This window comes from Aquarana catesbeiana, linkage group LG13 (genome assembly GCF_042186555.1).
Source record: "Aquarana catesbeiana isolate 2022-GZ linkage group LG13, ASM4218655v1, whole genome shotgun sequence".
In the NCBI taxonomy this organism is placed as follows: Eukaryota; Metazoa; Chordata; class Amphibia; order Anura; family Ranidae; genus Aquarana; species Aquarana catesbeiana.
This window is the reverse complement of record NC_133336.1, coordinates 204,568,636-204,590,414: the sequence shown is the minus strand read 5'-3', so window position 1 is coordinate 204,590,414 and position 21,779 is coordinate 204,568,636. Positions and strand designations below refer to the sequence as shown.

The following is a 21,779-nucleotide window of genomic DNA, read 5'->3' as shown; positions in this document are numbered from 1 at the left end:
AGGAATATGTCTAGTATTTATCCAGGCTATATTTTGGAGTGGTAAATTTGAGAAGGCCTGTTCGATAGAAATCCATGCTTTGGTGGTTGTATGTACATTCCAATCTACTATTCTGGCCAATTGACATGCCAAATAGTATTTTCGGATGTCCGGCAATCCCAATCCACCTTTCAATTTAGGTAAGGATAATCTATCAAAGCTTAATCTAGCTCTTTTTCCACTCCAGATGAATTTTGAACAAGCTTTACGGAAGGATGTAAAAAATGTCTGTGGTAATTTTATTGGAATCATTTGGAACAAATAAAGAATTTTTGGCAAGATGTTCATTTTAATAATAGAGGATCTACCAAACCAAGAAAATAAACCAGACAACCAAGCCTCAAGATCTTTCTGGATATTTTGTAAAATTGGTACATAGTTTTTGCTATAAAGATCTGAAAGATTGGTCGGTTTAGGTATTCCAAGGTATTTAATGTAATTCGCGCTCCATCTGAAAGGAAAATTTGCCTGGCATAAGGTTTTGGTCTCATGTGGTAAAGATACATTAAGTGCTTCAGATTTATCAAAAATAATTTTAAGATTAGTTAGGTTTTCGAAAAGAGATCTTTGAGGAGATTGGGAAGTAAAAGGTGAGGATCTCGTAGGAATAATAGTATATCATCAGTAGGGATGAGCTTCGAGTTTGAGTCGAACTCATGTTCGACTCGAACATTGGCTGTTCGTAAGTTCGCCGAACATCGAACAATTTGGGGTGTTCGCGGCAAATTAGAATGCCGCGGAACACCCTTTAAAAGTCTATGGAAGAAATCAAAAGTGCTAATTTTAAAGGCTTATATGCAAGTTATTTTCATAAAAAGTGTTTGGGGACCTGGGTCCTGCCCCAGGGGACATGGATCAATGCAAAAAAAAGTTTTAAAAATGGCCGTTTTTTCAGGAGCAGTGATTTTAATAATGCTTAAAGTCAAACAATAAAAGTGTAATATCCCTTTAAATTTTGTAGCTGGGGGTGTCTATAGTATGCCTGTAAAGGGGCGCATGTTTCCTGTGTTTAGAACAGTCTGACAACAAAATGACATTTCGAAGGAAAAAACCCATTTAAAACTACTTGCGGCTATTGCATTGCCGTCCGACAATACACATAGAAGTTCATTGATAAAAATGGGATGGGAATTCCCCACAGGGGAACCCCGAACCAAAATTTAAAAAAAAATGACGTGGGGGTCCCCCTAAATTCCATACCAGGCCCTTCAGGTCTGGTATGGATTTTAAGGGGAACCCCACGCCAAAAAAAAAAAACGGCGTGGGGTCCCCCCAAAAATCCATACCAGACCCTTATCCGAGCACGCAACCTGGCAGGCCGCAGGAAAAGAGGGGGGGACAAGAGTGCGCCCCCCCTCCTGAACCGTACCAGGCCACATGCCCTAAACATTGGGAGGGTGCTTTGGGGTAGCCCCCCAAAACACCTTGTCCCCATGTTGAAGAGGACAAGGGCTTCATCCCCACAACCCTGGCCGGTGGTTGTGGGGGTCTGCGAGTGGGGGGCTTATCAGAATCTGGAAGCCCCCTTTAACAAGGGGACCCCCAGATCCCGCCCCCCTGTGTGAAATGGTAAGAGGGTACTTACCCCTACCATTTAACTAAAAAACTGTCAAAAATGACAAGAGACAGTTTTTGACAATTCTTTTATTTAAATGCTTCTTCTTTCTTCTATCTTCCTTCATCTTCTTCTTCTTCTGGTTCTTCTGGTTCTTCCTCCGGCATTCTCGTCTGGCATCTCCTCCGCAGCGTCTTCTATCTTCTTCTCCTCAGGCCGCTCTGCACCCATGGCATGGGGGGAGTCTCCCGCTGTTCTCTTCATCTTCTTCTTTTTTTCTCTTCTTCTCTTCTTCATTTTCTTTTCCGGGCCGCTCCGCACCCATGCTGGCATGGAGGGAGGCTCCCGCTGTGTGACGGTGTCTCCTTGTCTGACGGTTCTTAAATAAAGGGGGGCGGGGCCACCCGGTGACCCCGCCCCCCTCTGGCGCACAGTGACTTGACGGGACTTCCCTGTGACGAAAGTGCTAGAAAGTTTTTGATTAAATTCAATCTGTTTTCTGTTTTATTTCGGTAGATGTGTTTTTAATATTGTACAGTTGTGTATTATAATTGACAAATTGTTCTGCTATTTGATTGTTAGAAGATAATTTGGTTCCTTCAGGGGAATTAATAGAGTGTATTATTGTAGTCGATTGTTTTGCCTGAAGTGCTCTAGCTAGTAATTTACCTGTTTTGTTACCAAATTTATAAAAATTGTTTTTGATAAAGTATATATTTACGTTTCGTTATTTTAGTAAGTTCCTCCGTCATTTTGGTTCTAGCTAAGGTGAGTTCTTGGAGGGTCGAAATAGCTTGTGTTTTTTTGTGAGATTTTTCAAATTCATGAATACGGACAGCCAGATTGGATATTAATTTTTGTCTTTCATGTCGTCTTTTGGAGGCTATCGCTATTAATTCACCACGAATAATGCATTTATGAGCTTCCCATATTAGCATTGGGGAAATGTCGGCATTATCGTTCTCAGTGAAGTATTGAGTGAGCCTAAGTTGAATGTGTGACGCTATTTTATTATCCGTAAGTAGAGATGGATCAAGATGCCATATCTGTGATCGAGATTGAGTGATCGGAAATTCAATCAACATGGTGATAGGGTGATGATCCGATAAAAACATTAGTTCTATAGTTGCTTTAACGAGCATGGAAAGGTCTCTCTGTGTGATAAAGAAATAGTCAATTCTGGAATACCTTCCATGAGGATTAGAATAAAAAGTATAATCTTTAGTGGTAGGATGTAAAGTACACCAGGAGTCATGCAATGTGAGTTCTTGGAGGGATTTCTTAATAGTACGTAATGCCTTAAATGGTAATTTAGATGAGCCTGAAGAGGTGTCTTGAATAGGATTTAAAGGGACATTAAAATCTCCCCCTACTATTAAAATTCCTTCTTGAAAGGAAGCAAGCTCCTGCATTGTACTTGTGAAAAAGGAAACCTGTTTGACATTGGGGGAGTAAATATTAGCTAGGGTTAGGCGTTTGTCAAACAAGGATCCTTTGAGAAACAGGAAACGACCATCCTCGTCTATCTGTCTGTTATTTGGAATGGGCAATTTTTTGAAAAAAAAATAGAAACTCCTTTAGTTTTAGAGTCCTTATTGGTGGCATGTATTACCGTTGGAAAATGGTGATTTAAAAATTTTGGTACATTGTCGGTTTTGAAATCTGTTTCTTGGATGAACACAATATCCGCTTTTAATTTGTACATGGAGTGGAGTACTTGCGAACGTTTTTCAGGGATATTGAGACCTTTAGCATTTACTGAAATGATTTTGGCTGTAGCATTGTGGTTAACCTTAGGATGAGATGTAACCTTATTAGGCGATATTGTGCGATCTGACCCATATTTTTGTGCATGCATGTTTGTCGATGTGTTAATGTATGTACAGGAAAGACGCAATATATATATTCGTGAAATTAATAGTAGCTAGGAAGAATACCCTAATTATATACCAGGAGAGGATTCACTTAGGTTTGTCAAGTACTGGAACAAAAAGATTTGTTTGTGTAAATTAGAATGCAGTGTAGGTGAGAGGGTAATATGTACAGATCTATGATAATTGAAAGTTATGAAAGTGGAAATAGAGCCTAAAAAGGAAGAGGAAAAAGGGAAAAGAAAAAATAAATAAATAAGTAAAAATAAATTAAAAATAAATTAAATTAATAAATTAATAAATAAATAGATAAATAAATAAATAAATAAATATTCTGGAGACTTGCAAGACCTGCTCGCTAGTCCAAATGCAGTAAATACCTAAATGTATACGCAGCCGGATTGAGTCAGTGGTTTTTGTATAAAGAGAGGGAAAAAAATAGTTCAGAAGAACCAAAAAATCAGAGGAAACCACTGTGTGGGAGGATAAATCAACACTGGAGTGTGGTATAACTTTAGCAATAGGAAGTAAATCTCGCTGACTTCGGGAGAATACTCTTTTAATGATATATATGAAGAAGGTGTCTATAATTTTGATTGAATCTGAGAAGTGGGAACATACCATTTTTTTTTCCGGCTTGTATAAAAAGTAAAAAAAAACAAACCGTGATATTTATGGTTATGTTTATTTCGTGTAAGATCAAATGAATTTTATGAGTATGGCATTAACTGTAGAAATAAAATCAATATGCTAATATACCTTAAACTAATTGATAAGGATAACTGTTAGAATTATTTAGAATCCTAAATATATAGTACGTAACTTATATCTTAAGAATTGATATACAATATTATAGAATATGCTATATAAACATATTGTAACAAATTTAAACATCAACAAACTAATACAGATAAAACAATGACTCTTAAAAGTAGAAAAAGAGATAGCATCAAAACATTCACTCCCTCTAACTTTTGTCACTCCCTTCTGCACCCCCTCCCTTCCTTTCTCTGTACTGTATTTCTTTTCTTTCCCTTTCCTTTTCATTTATCAAAGAGATAACCTACTTAAAAACAATGTATCTCTGTGCAACAGTGTTAACTGAGGAAGTAATAAATAACCAAGAGTTGAGCAACCGAATTCCGAAATATTTCTTAAGTAAATCTCAGAGCCCTCAGCCCTCCAATCGGTAGTTAGAAGACTTAGGGCTAAGATATAAAGCAGGAAAATCCTTGTATCTAAATATGAGAATGAATAAGTCAATTAAAACAGGTTAGTCCAAACCAAAATCATGTTTAGCATCTTTGAGGAAAGAAAAAAGAGAATCTCCCTATAGTGGATTATTAGTGAAGAGAGATTTGTGGAGAAAACAAGTTACAACATTTAAGCTGTATAAAAAGGAGGGACAGAGATAGGATCAAAATCGAAGCAATAAAGAAAAACAGAATTAGACTGAGTGAGGATATCCCTCTAAGATTACAGTCTGAGGACCTATCATTTATCTATCTCGTCTGGCTTTACGGTTGCACCTGGGTTTCATCGGGCTGTTGATTGAAGGAGATAGTGGTCCTTGCTGAGATGATCTTTCTTCAGACGATGAGCGGTGTCTGCAGTAGCGGACTTCCTGGGTCTCCATCGGTTCATTCCTGAGGTGATGTGAGGATGCCAGTGAAGGACGGAATTCTGCATACAAATCTGGTATCTCTGGGAGTGGGATATCCAATGTGTCACAGAAGTAATTAAGATCTTCAGGAACTCTGAGAAGAGCAGAGCGTCCATGTACTGAGGCTGCCAGACCAAAAGGAAATTTCCAACGATATATTATACCTTTGGTACGTAATATTTCCAGCAAAGGTTTTAATTCTCTCCTGCGTTGTAAAGTAATGCTGGAGAGATCTTGGAATATGCGAAGCTCCTTACCATGGTATAATAGCGGTGTCATAGTACGTGCTCTTCTCAATATTTCTTCTTTAAGCTGGTAATCTACTATGCAGCAAATTACGTCTCTTGGTGGATCTGAATCTTTTCCCTTAGGTCTAAGGGCTCGGTTTATATGTTCCATGGTGATTGGGGTATCCTTTGGTCTATTTAGCACATTATTAAAAATGCTTATAACTTCTGTTAGCAGATGCTCAGTATCCACAGATTCAGTCAAACCTCGTAAGCGAAGGTTGTGGTGTCTACCACAATTATCCAAATCTTCTAAATGCCGATTCATATCTCTAAGTTGTCTTGTGTGGGTGTCTATTATCATATGATTTTTACGGAGCTCTGTAGAGTGTGATGCTGTCATCTTCTCAACTGCCATTACTCTGCCTGTAATAGCCTGAATGTTGATGCTCAGATCCGTAATAGCAGCCGTCAGGGTATTATTAATATCTGCAGCCACAGACCTAAGAACATTCAAGCTGGGCTGTTGGATAACATCTGAGTGTGGAGTCAGAACAATTCCTCCATCGTTGTTTTCCAAGTGGGGAGAGGTGACAGCTCCATCATTAGATCCTGTCAGCCGGCGCTGTGTGTTCTGTGAGGTAAAAGCCATTGCCATATTGCCGGCCTGGGAGCGGAATAACTCTGGAAGGTTTTGAGGTATTCCGCTGGTCAAATCATGGGGCAAACATGACCTCGATGTCGAGGATGTTCTAGAAGCCGTTCCCATAATATTTTCAGATGTTTATGATACTTCCACCTTCTGTGGTAAATAGTATTCAATCCCTGTCAGCGAGAGCTCTGGGATTAGGCAGCCATCTTCTCTAGCGTCAAGCCACGCCCCTCTTGGCAGGAGAATTTTACAGGAGGGGTGTTACTGGCCAGATCAGGGGAAAACAGAGGGTAAAAAGCCATAAAAAGAAAAGGAATGCAGCCGCCACATCCAATGATTGGAGCTGCACATAGGCGTGCGCACAGGGTGTGCCAGGTATGCCTGGGCACACCCTAATCACCCTGTGCTGCGCAGATTCCCCTTGCTGCTTGGCTGCAGAGAAAGGGACTGGGAAATCTCTGTCCTCAGTCCCTTTCTCTGTCTCAAATGTGAGACATCGGGGGGTCTGTTTAGACTTGTGATATTTCACCAAAGCCCCCCAAAGGGGCTCATAAAAAATTGTAAAAAACATAATAAAAAATTATTGTAAAACAAATTATGTAGCAAATAATAAAAAAAGAATAAAAATATAATTGACTGTAGTCAATATATATATATATATATATATATATATATATATATATATATATATATACACACACATGTTTGATCTTTAGGGTGCACACCCATGGAGCTGCAATATATGACATTTCTGGTGTTGGGTTTATTACGGCTTTGAATAAAACACAACAGTCTGAGATGTGACAGTTTGGCTGCATTCACACCTGAGTGTTTTTACTGCGATTTTTGCCACGATTATTACCACGTTTTTGTACGGGTCAAAAGGTCACCAATGTAAAAAGCAGAAAAACGCCTGTAATCTGCCCCAAAGAAGCTCATGTTCTTTGAGCTTGGGTCAGTTCACACCAGATGAAGTCAGTTCCAGTCAGTTTCCGGTCAGTTTCTGCACCAGAAACTGACTGCATGGTGTGAACTAGAGCCATTTGAATATATGGAAAACACTGTGCATGCATTTTTAGTGCAGAAAAAAAGTGCACAGAACTACATCTGGTGTGAGCTGGCCGTAAGGCATTTTTCCTTGTCAAAATAAGTTTATTGAGTATACAATATTATAAAGATACATAAAGTAAGTTTACAAGGATCTATAAAGTAAGCTCATTGTTTTACAGTAGGGTTTATATAGGTAAATATCATGAAATTTCAAATATTAAACATTGGTTTACGTAAACCTAAATTAAAGATATATATCATTTCCTTAGTTACTTTTGTAGGTATTTAAATGATTTATACCTACTATATATATTGTTTACAACTAGAGTGTATATAGGTCAAATAAATTCTGATAATGAGCTTTAATCGTAAGATGGAGAAAAGGAAAGAGAAAGAAGAAAAAGGGTTGAAAGGTAGAGGTATGGTCCACAAGGTTGTCCCGCTCGTCAGTTTATTATTCTTTTTAGTTCTCTTTGAAGCCTTAGAATGGGTGTCTCTGTAAGTAATTTAATCTGTTACCATGGCAACAGGACAGAGTCATTGAAGTTTGACAGGAACTGTTGTTTTATCCAAGGATGCCAAAGTTTTCCAAATTTTGGAATTTGATTTTGATCGATGGCTACCATCTTAGCATGGGACATTGTATTATTCATTCTGTGAATTGTTTCTGCTAGTACCAATGTAGGAGATTTCCATGCCTTGGCCACTGTTTGTTTTGCAGCCGTTATTAGTTGGATCATAAGTTTGAATTGAGAGAGTGTTAACCATTCCGGTTTTAGATTAAGTAAAGTTAAATATGGATCTGGTTGTATTATTTTTTTAAATATTTTAGATGCAATCACGAAGACTTCCTTCCAGAAGGTTTGGATTACTGGGCACGTCCACCATATGTGTAAATATGTGCCTATTTCTGGGCATCCTCGAAAACAAAGAGCTGAGGTATTAGGTGAATATTTTGCCACTCTAGCGGGTACAAGGTACCAGCGAGTTAGGACTTTATAATTTGTCTCCAATGCTAAGATGTTGTGTGAAGATGACTTAGATGTGAGCCATATGTTAGACCAGTCCGTGTCTTCTAAAGTTCATCCCAGGTCCTCCTCCCACCTCTGAACGTAAGAGGGTCTATTAAGATTTGCTACTCCATATAATTGATTATAAAGTGATGAAATTGTACCTTTAGCAAATGGATCTTTTGTACAGATTGATTCAAAAATGGATAATTGGGATAATGGTGTATCCCCCTTTAGGAATGGTGTATAGAAATTTTTGATTTGGAGATATCTAAATATCTCAGAGTTTGGTAGATCATATTTTTCTCTAAGCGATGGGAATGAAAGGAATGATTTAGATGCTATGAAGTCATTTAGTGTCTGAATGCCTGATGTTGTCCAAGCTTTAAAAGAATTTGGGTAGATCTATGCCGGATAAAAGGCCGGATTTCTGATAAAAGAAAGGAGAGGATTGTGTGGAGATTGTAACTGATATTTGGTTTTTAGTTTATCCCAGAGAGATAAGAAGTGTTTAGTTATGGGATTATGAATTCTAAAGCGGTCTTTAGGATCAAGCCATAATAAATTTGATATTAATAGAGGGTCATTTTCTGAAGCCTCTATAAATACCCATAATGGGATTTCCTGTTTTGCATGGTATTTGGACAGACTGGCCAAATGTGCTGCTCTGTAGTAGTTAGTAAAATTAGGGTATCCCAGGCCTCCTTTATTTTTGGGAAGATGTAGTGTGTGTATAGGTATACGTGGTTTAGAAGAGCCCCATATAAACGAAGTTGCTCTTTTTTGTACTATTCTCAAAAAATAGGAAGGAATTGGAATAGGGAGGACTCTGAATAGATAAAGCAATTTGGGTAGAATAGTCATTTTGATTGCATTAATCTTCCCCATCCAGGATAAAGGAAGTTGTGACCATTGTTTTATTAGATTTGTGATCTGTCTTAATACAGGAGGATAATTGGTTGAGAATAAGTCAGAATGAGATGCTGTTAAATGAATTCCAAGATATGGGATTGATTTTTCTGCCCATGTGAATGGGAGTGCAGCCCTAGCCGGGATCAATTCCATGTTTGTGAGTGAAATATTAAGCACTAGGCATTTCTTAGGATTAATCATAAGGCCGGATAGGGCTGCAAATCCATCAAGAGCTGGTATTAAGTTAGGACCAGAGACCTGTGGTGATGATAGAAAAAGTAATATATCGTCTGCAAATATACATAATTTGTGTGTAATACCTCCTACTTCAATGCCAGTTATAGTTTGGTTTGTTCTGATGTATTGGGCCATGGGTTCGAGTATAAGGGCAAATAATAAGGGAGATAAAGGGCAACCCTGTCGGGTACCTCTTTCGATATTAAAGGCATCAGATTTGTATCCAGCATATTTTATATAGGCTTTGGGTTTATTATATAATGCTTTGATCCATGTTAAAAAGTGGGGTCCAAAACCCCATTTTTGTAATGAATATTGCATATATTGCCAGGATACTGTGTCAAATGCCCTCTTAATATCGAGAGCTAGAAAACATAAAGGGATTTTCCGTTTTTTAGCAATATGTGCCAATAACACTGCCCTGCGTATATTATCGCCTGCCTGTCTATTTGGCATGAAGCCTACTTGATCTCTATGTATTAATTTTCCTATAATGCTATTGAGGCGTTTTGCTATTATTTTTGCTAATAATTTAATATCGAGGTTTAACAGAGAGATAGGCCGATAATTCACACAGGAAGTATCATCAGAAAGGGGTTTTGGGATCATACAAACAATTGCCATTAGTGTTTCTTGCCGAAAAGAATGTCCATCTAGAAGTTTGTTAAAAGTTTCAGTGCGAATGGGGGAGAGTATTTCTGAGAATGTTTTATAGTATAAAGCCGAGTAGCCATCTGGGCCTGGTCTTTTGTTAAGTTTTAGGTCTTTTATGGCGTTAGCAACTTCATCTATACTTCATCTATAGTTATAGGCTCATCCAAACTGCTTTTTTGATTCTGAGATAACTCAGGTAAGGTTATTTTTGAGAAGAAGGATTCAGCCTCTGTAGGATTAAATTCATTGTTTGTCTTGTATAAAGTTGCGAGATGTGAGTGAAATTTATGGACTATTTTAACTGGATTACAAGTGTAAACATTTTTTGATAATTTCAAACGTATTGGTTTGAAAGATTTGTTAGTTGAATTTAATGCCTGAGCCAAATATGTACCTGGTTTGTTTGTATTCATGTAGAAATTGTGTTTGGAGCGTTTCAGGGATTTATCAACTGACTCAGTGAGAAATAGATCGTATTCCAATCTAGATTTTTCCAGATGAGATTTTGTACTCTGAGATGGATTATCTTGGAATGATATGTAGGCTGCATTAAAATTGAGTTCTAGTTTTTTTGCTAGATTTTTGCGTTCCCGTTTAAATAGTGCCATTTGTCTTTGTATTGTACCACGCAAGACAGGCTTATGAGCTTCCCACAGTGTTATTGGGGAGATGTCTGTTGTATTATTAATTGATATGTATTCCTTTAAAGCTTGTTCAATGGCCATCTGATGTAGTGGTTGTTTGAGCATTATGTCCGGTAAGTACCACGTTGGGTCATGCGCTTTTGGTATGGCTGAGGCTATAGTAGTGTATACTGCATTATGGTCAGACCACGGAATCTTAATTATATCTGATGCAATAATTTCTGGTATCATTCCTATTGTTAGAAAAATATGATCTATTCTGGTGAAGGTTTGATGAGGGTGCGAGAAATAAGTGAATTTCTTTTTCATTGGGTTACTTTCTCTCCACGAATCTACCAGATTGTATTTGGAAAGAAGTTGAGAAAAAGGTAATCTAGAGGTTATTTTGGATGGTGTAAAAGGTGATTTATCTAGAAATGGGAGGAGGACCTGGTTCGAATCCCCACACATTATCACTGTTCCTATTTTGTGTGTATTAATCACTTGTAATATATGTGAGAGGAATGGTGTAGGTTGTTTGTTAGGAGCGTAGTAGGAAATCACCGTGATTGCTGTATCCATTATATAACCCATGAGTATCAGGTATCTACCTTCTGGGTCTTTAATTTCTGATGATAAGGTGAATGGTGTGGATTAGCGAAATGCAATTAGAGTTCCCCTTTGCTTGGTACATGCAGAAGCCGTGTAAATTTGTTGATAAAAAGGAGAAATATATTTTGGAGTAGAATCTTTGGTAAAGTGTGTTTCTTGGAGGCATACTATGTGAGCCTTCTTGTTATGAAAAGTACGGAAGGCTTTGGTCCTTTTTTGAGGGACATTTATTCCCTGAACATTCAGGGAAAGTATATTCAGTGGTGCCATGGCAACAGATCAAATAGTTTTGACTTACTTTTTGTTATGCAGAGCTGACTGCGCAGATCAACCTGTGTGGACTGAAGAGATGAATAGATAGAAAAGAAACCAGTGAATTCTGGAGTAAAGAGTAAACAAAAAACAAATGAGATTAGTTGATACATTGTATAAATTATTTTTTGCAAGTAATCACAATTTACCCGTGAAAGAGAGTAAATATCTCTCTCAGGGGAATAAGTGCCTTCATCACACTCCCACATAATATGGTTGGGAGAATGAGGAGGGCTAATGGGGGTACACGGATCTTCCGCTTACAGGAGAGAAGTGCTATGTCAAAAGACATCAAAATGATGTTTCATTAATTGGAGTGCAGAATATAGTTTTTGTTGAAATTATTTATTCCAGGGTGGTTGTATATGGTTAGTCTTGCCCTAGGCTAAATAATTCAGTTAGAAAGGTACTGTTAATAACTTTGGTATTGATGAAGATAGTTTGAATTATTTTGGGATTTTAACCATTTTAGAGTAAACAATTACATATTTTATTCATATGTAACTGTTTAGATATGTTAACTCATAAAATTGAGGTTGTATTGCTTCAGATTAGAATAAACAAAAACATAATTCTAAGAACTAGTTAGGTAATAATATATTTGTTTTAAGAAAAGAAAGAAAAAGCTTCCATTACTTCTGGATTATTGAACATATTTGTCCTAAAAAGTAATAAATCTATTGTTATTACCTGATAATATATAACTGAACAAGAATTTCCTTATTTCACTTATATATTCTAAGGCTATATGAATCAGAAGTAATAAGAAATATAACTGGAATGTAACATGATCCCACACAGTGCGTGACTATCAGAATGCAGTTACATTCAGTTATAAATACAGGTTTTTTATAGAGAACCATCTCTTAGTATAATAAATGAAGAGATATCAGGAATTAGGATGTCAGTCCATTGAATCTTCTTGGTCCATGGATGATGTGGCATAACGGCCTCTTTTGTGAGAATGATGATTCCCATTTTGTTCTGAAATTTTCTGGGTGCTGCCTGAAGGTGAAGATGATGCCATTCTTCTGCGTGTGGGAGTGTTGCTGCTTGTGGGTTCTGTCAGATTTAATTTTAAAAGGGTTTGTTGTAGTTCATCTGCTGATCTGCTTCTGTAAATTGTACCTTGGTAGTTAAATCTGACTGAAAAGGGGAAGCCCCATTGATACATAATGTTGTGGCGTTGCAGTTCCATTAGTTGGGGTTTCATGGATCGTCTTTTAGTAATGCCCCGTACACACGGTCGGATTTTCCGATGGAAAATGTCCGATCGGAGCGTGTTGTCGGAAATTCCGAACGTGTGTGGGCTCCATCGGACATTTTCCATCGGATTTTCCGACACACAAAGTTGGAGAGCAGGAGATAAAATTTTCCAACAACAAAATCCGTTGTCGGAAATTCCGATCGTGTGTACACAAATCCGACGGACAAAGTGCCACGCATGCTCAGAATAAATAAAGAGATGAACGCTATTGGTCACTGCCCCGTTTATAGTCCCAATGTATGTGTTTTACGTCACCGCGTTTAGAACGATCGGATTTTCCGACAACTTTGTGTGACCGTGTGTATGCAAGACAAGTTTGAGCCAACATCCGTCGGAAAAAATCCTAGGATTTTGTTGTCGGAATGTACGATCAATGTCCGACCGTGTGTACGGGGCATAATAGTAAGTTGGGATAGGTCAGCAAAAATTTGATAACTGTGTCCTTGAAAATTAAGTTCCTTTTTTTCTCTTGCAGCAATTAGTATTTGTTCTTTAGTTCTGTAATAATGAAATTTTGTGATTATATCACGTGGGGGTCCATCTTTCTTTTTGGCTGTGAGGGCTCTGTGTACTCTGTCCAGTTCTAAACGTTCAATAGGGATATCTGGCTTTAGTTCTTGTAATAGAGCAGTAATAGTAGATTGCAGGTCTGTCACAGTTTCAGGTATTCCCCTTATGCGCAAGTTTGAACGTCTGGCTCTATTTTCGTAATCTTCGAGCTTAGTTTGAAGTATTAAATTCTCTTCTTTTAATTGTTCCAATTCTGTTATATTTACTTGGGTTGTAATTTCAATTTCATCCATTTTTATTTCTAAGGCTGCGGTGCGGTTTCCCAGCTCTCTTATTTCTTTGGTTAGGCTTTTTGTTATTTGGTCTGAGGTTTGTTTTAAAGCCTTATGAAGCATCTTTTCAAATTGTAATAATATTACTGGGGATACTGAGGAGGCTTGTGGAGAAGTTTGTGAGAGGATTTGTTCTGTATCTGACTCAAATGAGAGTCTTGCTGTGACATTTTCTGTCTGTGAGAGCGCCCTGATGCTGTATCTTGTGAGGTGACTGGAGCTGCTTTAGTTGCAGTGAGTGCCTGTGAGCTCTTTGTGAGGTGATTTTTATTTCTGCCACGGTTTCCTCCCAGTACCATATTTCCTGCCCAAACTTTCACAGTTTGTTCCCTGGGGCAAAAAGGTTCAAATGGATACCTTTTGAGTCTGCAGGCTCCGCTTTGTCCTTCTCTTCTCTCCTCAGCGGTGTGGAGCTCTAACAATGCATGTCTGCTCCGTTAGGCTCCGCCCATCTCCACCCATAAGGCATTTTTCAAGCGTTTTGCTTCAGGTGACAAAACGCTCAGATGTGAACAGGTGCCATTGAAATGAATGGGATTTTGCTTGTTGGGGGGGTTTTACAAGCGATTTATGAGCTGAAAACGCCGGTGTGTGAATGCAGCCTTATACTCACAGGGTACAATATCTGTAGATGGGAGGATCTCGGTGAAAAAGTGAAACTTCCTCATCCATTTCTTTCTCTCCCACGCTCAAAATTCTTCATTTTGTTGTTTGTGTCCTGAGCTTCCCGATCGTCTCTTCACAGACCGGTGTGACCGGAAAGGTAAGATTACATAGAACCGGATCTAATATACTGAGTGATGCCGAGTGATACTACTGAGTGTTAGGATGGGGGATGGAGGGTGCAGATGTGTGATGAACGATTGTATGGAGAACGATCAGTCACTCTGTGTTCATGTCTGCCATTAATAAACTTCCATCAGATATTTTTCTTATACTTTGTATTCCTCATCTAATCTCACCTTTTAGGTCTCATGAACATCGGATGTTTTTGGACATTTTTACAGCGGCTGTTTTTGGCTTCAGATGTTTTTTTCTACAGTCAATAAACTCCCCACCATGTTATCCTATGTGTCCATGTTATCCTATGTCTCCATGTTATCCTATGTGTCCCATGTTCTCCTATGCGTCCCATGTTCTCCTATGTGTCCCATGTTCTCCTATGCGTCCCATGTTCTCCTATGTGTCCATGTTATCCTATGTGCCCCATGTTATCATGTGTGTCCATGTTATCCTGTGTGTCCCATGTTATCCTCTGTGTCCATGTTATCCTCTGTGTCCGTGTTATCCTATGTGTCCGTGTTATCCTATGTGTCCATGTTATCCTATGTGTCCATGTTATCCTATGTGTCCCAGTTATCCTATGTGTCCCAGTTATCCTATGTGTCCCAGTTATCCTATGTGTCCATGCTATCCTATGTGCCCCATGTTATCCTATGTGTCCGTGTTATCCTATGTGTTCGTGTTATCCTATGTGTCCCAGTTATCCTATGTGTCCCAGTTATCCTATGTGTCCCATGTTCTCCTATGTGTCCCAGTTATCCTATGTGTCCATGTTATCCTATGTGTCCATGTTATCCTATGTGTCCATGTCATCCTATGTGTCCATGTCATCCTATGTGTCCGCATTTCATTTACAGACATTTTTCATTTTTTTACTTAAAAAAAATGCTTCTAAACGCAAACGCAGCTAAACACGGCATGTACACGTGGCAAAACTGACATTTTTAACTGCTTTCCGACCAGTGCATGATGATATACGTCGGCACAATGGCACGGATGTGCAAATGGATGTACCTGTATGTCCCCTTTAAGACGTGGCATTGTGGGCATACTCCGTGACCATGCCCACGTGACTCATGGCCTCGATGTCCGCCAGTGTCGAGCAATCATGTCACGGAGTGGCAGAACGGGAAACTGCCTTTGTGAACAAGGCATTTCCCTGTTCTGCCTAGTGACATGACAGGGATCTACTGCTCCCTGTAATCGGGAGCAGTGATCGCTGTCATGTCAGTGGTAGCCCATCCCCCCACAGTTTGAACACCTCCCTAGGACACACCCCTTGATCGCTCCCTAGTGTTTAACCCCTTCCCTGCCAGTGTCATTTACACAGTAATCAGTGCATTTTTATAGCACTGATCGCTGTATAAATTACAATGGTCTCAAAATAGTGTCAAAAGTGTCCAATGTGTCCGCCATAATGTCGCAGTCACGATAAAAATCGCAGATCGATGCCATTATTAATTATAAAATTGAAATTAATAATAAAAATGCCATAAATCTATCCCCTATTTTGTAGACGCGATAACTTTTGCACAAACCAATCAATGTACACTTGGACCCCTTTCACACCGGGGCGCTTTGCAGGCGCTACATCGCTAAAATGGTGCCTGTAAGCGCCCTGAAAGAGCCACTCCTGTCTCTTCAGTGTGAAAGCTCGGGGGCTTTCACACTGGAGCGGTGCACTGACAGGACGGTAAAAAAAGTCCTGCTAGCAGCATCTTTGGAGCGGTGAAGGAGCGGTGTGTATACTGCTTCTCCACCGCTCCTGCACATTGAAATCAGCACTTTGCGGTGGTTTTAACCCTTTCTCGGCTGCTAGCGGGGGGTAAAATCGCTCCGCTAGCGGCTGAATACCTATGCAAATACAACGGTAAAACGCCATTAAAAATAGCGGTGCTTTACTGCCGATGATGCCCCTGCCCCAGTGTGAAAGGGGCCTTATTGCAATTTTTTACCAAAAATATGTAGAAGAATACATATCACCTAAACCGAGAAAGAAATTCGTTTTTTTATATATTTTTTTGGATATTTATTATAGAAAAAAGCAAAAAATATTGCTTTTTTTTCAAAATTGTTGCTTTGTTTTGTTTATAGCGCAAAAAATAAAAACCACAGAAGTGATCAAATACCACCAAAAGAAAGCTCTATATGTGGGGGAAAAAAAGGATGTCAATTTTGTTTCTGTGCAATGTCACACGACCGAGCAATTAAAGTGACGTAGTGCCGCATCGCAAAAAGTGCTCTGGTCAGGAAGGGGGTAAATCAAAGTAAAGAGCGTGAATCTCTCAATGCACTGATTGCACTTCTTGAGGAGAATCAAGATTTTGATTCTGATACCGAAACTCTTAGTTCATCACAAATGTGTCCCTGTCCCTCTAAACTACCTATTAAATCCCTTACAATGCCAAGCATAAACGGATCCATCTATTCTTGGAACAGGTCAAAAAATACCTGTCCAAGATTGATTGGAAATACAAAGGGCAGGATAATCTTACTAAAGCGGAGAGGAAGGCACTCAGGGATTTGGAGGAGGCCTCTGATATCATTATAAAGGGTAGTGATAAAGGTGGCAACACCGTTCTGCTTTCACAGACCCTGTATGAGGGAGAAACTATGTGTCTCCTCAAAGATGAAACCACATACCAGAGGCTTTCTCTAAATCCCTTTACCAAAATTGTGGCTAGCCTCAATTTTAAACTAAATATGGCCCTAGAGGAACATCTTATTATTCGTAAGGAATGTAAATATTTCAGTGTCCAAGAGTTCAACACCCCCACCTTCTATACGATCCCTAAGCTCCACAAGTCCATGACTAACCCCCCGGGGAGGCCGATAGTTTCGGCCATCAAGGGCCCCCTGGAGAGGGTCAGAAAATATGTGGAAGAGCTGGTATGTGAACTCCTCTCTTTTGTACAGGACACACGTGATGTACTTAGGAAGTTGGATAGGGTTTAATTACCACCGGGAGCAATCCTGGTGGGAATAGATGTTGAATCCCTTTACACATCGGTTCCACATAATTGGGGCCTAAAAGCGGTACATCACTTTTTGGACAATAAATTTCCTCTGCTGGCCACACAAAATCAATTCATTGTGGACCTTTTACAGTTCATGCTTGAACACAACTGTTTTCAACTTCTTGGAACATATTATCATCATATTAGGGGCACCTCGATGGGGGCACCTTGGGACCCCTCGTATGCATGTTTGCATGTGGGCTTATGGGAGATGGAATGTGTATACCCCTCGTCGGTGTACCTCAGCCACTGTCATCTGTGGCTGAGGTACATCGATGACGTGATCATGGTCTGGGGGGGCTCACCCCTAGACCTGGTTTCTTTCATCGAGGAGCTGAATAATAATGATAGGAATATTAGGTTAACTTATTCCTTTGATCCTTCTGTTTTTCCCTTTCTGGACCTCACTATTTACATCAAGGAGGGTAGACTCCACACTAAAACATTCAGAAAAGAAACGGCAGCAAATACATTGCTGTTGGTGTCCAGTCACCATCCCAAATCACTCATACAGGGAATCCCGGTAGGCCAGTTCCTCCGTGCTAGGAGGAACTGTTCGGAAGACCCTGATTTCCAAACTGAGGCATTTGAACTGTACAGGAGATTTCGTGACCGTGGCTACTCTCATGCCTGCATTAGAAAAGCCAAGAGAAGGGCTTTTCAAACAGATAAACAGTCCCTCCTTACCAATGACACTGGGGAAAAACACAAAATTCCCAACCAAGCCCCAATTAGGATCATTACAAAATTTGGGGCACAGTGGGAACAGACTAGAAATGTACTTAGCCGTCACTGGCATATTTTAGCTGAGGCCCCTATTCTTGGGAATATTGTTGGTGACCGACCCCTACTCACAGCAAGAAGAGCTACCAATCTGAGGGATAGTCTGGTTCATTCCGAATATCATAGACCTATGAGGTTGGATTGGCTCACTAGCCTCCCACCTCTTAGGGGCATGTACCCCTGTGGCAGATGACACATCTGCAGATATGTAGAAAAATCTGACATGTTCACCAGTTCTGATGGTAGCAAACAATTTAAAATTGATAGCTTCATAAACTGTTCCACAACACACGGGATTTATATGCTCACCTGTCCCTGTGGACTGATTTATGTGGGTAAAACAAAGAGACAGCTCAAAATCAGGATTGGTGAACATGTTCAGAGTAATATCAATAAAGATGATGATCGTCCCCTCTCCCTGCATTTTTTGAAAACACATAGAGGTGAACCGAAGCGCCTTAAGTGCAAAGGCATTTATAGACTCAATCTCACACCCAGAAGAGGGGATTTTGACAGGATATTATATCAAAAAGAGAAGATGTGGATTTTTAATTTAAATAGCATGCAACCCCTTAGGTTGAATAACGAGTGCAATCTATCTGTCTTCTTAGAGCAATAATTAGGGTATCTGGCGAGATCCTTTACTTCTATAAATAGCTACATACCTGAGGAGTTCTGGGTAGGCATCTATGTGGATACTGCAGCTGTGATTAGCTCAGCTCGGTGTGTAACCTTTTTTGGTTAGCTGACAGTGACTGCATGTATTTCATTGTTTTTCATTTTTTGGTTTACTGATTGAAACTTTCACTTTTCTGTATATATTTGTTGATTAACTGTGGATCGCCCCTGTATGTTATTGTGTGTCTGCACAGTGCGTGAATGACGTCTTGATTAGGCTGCAGTGCTCTGGTGATGTCCTCGATGGTAGTCAATCACTTTTTAATAACTTGAATATTTAAGTACAGACCCTAAATCACTGCGCATGCTCTGAGGAAGCTTGGGTTCAAGCGAAACGCGTAAGAATTACGCCATCACGTTGTTCGTTGTGAGGACACAGTGATCTCCATCATACACAATGATCCACCTCCATTAACCTCAAAATCTCAAGCTGCCACACGGCTCCACCAGCTGGCGTGAAATGCTTGCAATGCTGCTCTGGTCTGTGGTTCCTTAAACAGCCTTGCGATACTGGAAGCCTGGGTGCATTGGACTTTACTATCCATCGTCAATTTTGGTCGGAATTACTCCGAGCTGACACTCACGACCTGGCCTCCAGTGTGGTCTTCAATACGGTGGGGTTACCGCTACAGGGATCAGACTTCCTGGGGCAATGGCTGCATACAGAAGACGTCAAACGGTGAGCTGTATCCTGCCCCAAGCATTTGAAGGGGAGCATCACACATAGCATATCCCGTTTGTTTTCCTCGTGCAATGTCACCCCATGTTCAACCTGTGTTTTACCCTTCATCACCCACCGGCATCTGTCTTTATATTTGAGGGAATTTTCTTATATCTCAAAAAGCACAAGCACTTTTTCTATACATCCCTATTGGAATACTTACCTGAGCGCTCTAACATCTTTATCATAGGAATCTTGTCATTTATTATTCGCACAGTGAACTTTTAATGATTGATCATTTATTAATTTATTTCCAGATCTGGCTTCAGGATATATTTTTGTTTGTGTGTGAGACGAATATGAGGTGCTTGAATCCGGTGTGGTGGCCACCTGTGTCCTATTAAGACGTTTGTCTTAATTTTAACCATGTGTTGGAGTGGGAGGGAGGGCGTGGCCTGGCTCAGGATGTGATCGGATGTGTTCCTGTGTAGCTCCGGTCTCTCCCTATACAATCCTGCTCCATCCTGATTGACCATTGTCAGCAGTCAAATTCTTTTTTGCCTAATCCCTCCCGGTGTGTCTCCTGCATCATCAGGGGGCATTTTGGTGGATGGGAAAGCGGCGAGTGAAGAAACAAACCCCGTTAAAGATGAGCATCGCCACCCGCTCCTGCCAAGATGGCCGCCGCAACACCGTCCATGGGCCCAGCTCATCTCCAGCCTCCGCTCCGGATCTCTTTGGAGATGGCCAGGACGGGTCCCCAATACCCTCCCCTGAGATTCCGGACCCTGCAGCCGTGCCATTGTGGATGGCGACAAGGAACCCACCCTGGTGGATGTCCTTGCCATTATCAAGGTAAACCATGCGGACCTTGTGGGGAAGGTGGATGGGCTTAAGATTTGACCTAACTATTATGCGGCAGGACATGCACAAGTTACGTGGCTGGGTTAATGAAACTGAGCAATATATCAGTGATTTGGAGGACACTGTCACTCCCATTCTACCTAAACTCAATATATATGGGGGAAAGATTACATCTCTAGAGGATAAGGTTGATGACCTCGAAAACCGCCTACGCAGAAATAACCTGCGCCTGGTAGGACTTCCGGAGTGGGTGGAGGGTTCTGACGCTGTAGCCTTCCTAGAGAGCTGGTTTGAGCAAGTATTTGGCCGAGAGCAGCTGTCCCCCTGTTTTGTGATTGAGAGGGACAACCGAGTTCCCGGAGGTCCCCTTCCTGAAGGTCACCCCCCACGTACGGTGGTGATCCATCTCCTTAATTACAGGGACTGTGACTCCATATTGGGGGCTGCCAGGTGGAAAGGAAGTCTCTGCATTAATAATGCTGTGGTGTCACTCTTTCTAGACTACTCTGCGACAGTCCGCAACCATAGAGCCAGCTACCAGCGTGTCAAGCAGAAGCTCCGGGAGCAAGATATTCAGTATTGCATGCTATTCCCTGCCACCCTTCAGATCACATACCAAGGGAAAGCCCATTTCTTTCAGTCCCCACATGACACCATGTCCTGGTGGGAATCACTACCCTGCCCTCCTAAGCCTCCTGCCTGATGCGGATCCCCACATTTTGCTGGCTCCACTGCTGTAACTGAAGTTTCCTCCCTTCTCTGGGTTCTCCTTTTCTGCATCTTTAACTGAGCCTGAGCTGCCTTGGGGTTCAGTCCCCTCCTTTTTCTTCTGGAAATATTGTTGTTGAACACTGACTTTTTTTTGCTTTTGAACTTCTTTTTTTTTTCTTGCCTCCTGTTCCGGGCCATGCGCCCCATGCATGGTACAAGTTTAGGGTATAGGCCCACTCCCCTTTTTTGGAGCTGGGCAGGGAATTAATTGCCCTTGTTGGGTAATAAGCATGTTAATGTATGTAATTGTGTGGTTGTATGCATGGTTTCTGTATGGATGATTATATGTCTAGCACTGCGGCCCTTAATTTTCTATGTGGCTGTGACCGAGGGTGGGAAGCCCTCTGAGACCCCAGTGTCTGATCCTATCCCCCCTGACCCAGCACTTATAATACCAACCCCATGTCTGAAGTAACCGTTTGTTCATGGAATGTCCGCGGGCTGAACTCTAAATTTAAAAGAGCATCTATCTTTGAGGCCCTGAAACATAGTAAGCCACATATTCTATGCCTCCAGGAGACTCACCTAATGGAGTCCAAAGTGATGGCACTTAAAAAACACTGGGTGGCCAATCACTATCAATCTACCTACTCAAATTATGCCCGGGGGGTTGCTATCCTAATTCGTAAGGGGTTGCCCTTCGTGTGTCATCAAGTTGTCCTAGATCCCAAGGGGCAGTATGCTATTTTACATATG

The 21,779-nt window shown here is 40.5% G+C and overlaps 1 protein-coding gene across 2 annotated transcripts in view; it reads left to right on the top strand.

The window, feature by feature from the left end:
- The window catches only part of LOC141117739 (NACHT, LRR and PYD domains-containing protein 3-like), a 498,266-nt gene that overhangs the window by 10,570 nt on the left and 465,917 nt on the right, over positions 1-21,779 (top strand). Inside the window, exon 1 of one of the 2 annotated variants that reach the window (XM_073610752.1) lies at positions 14,207-14,289. The exons of the other annotated variant lie outside the window; for it this stretch is intronic. The gene's annotated coding sequence lies outside the window, so the exon portion shown is untranslated. Of the gene's footprint in view, positions 1-14,206; positions 14,290-21,779 lie in introns of those variants that run through there. 2 annotated transcript variants of the gene reach the window in all.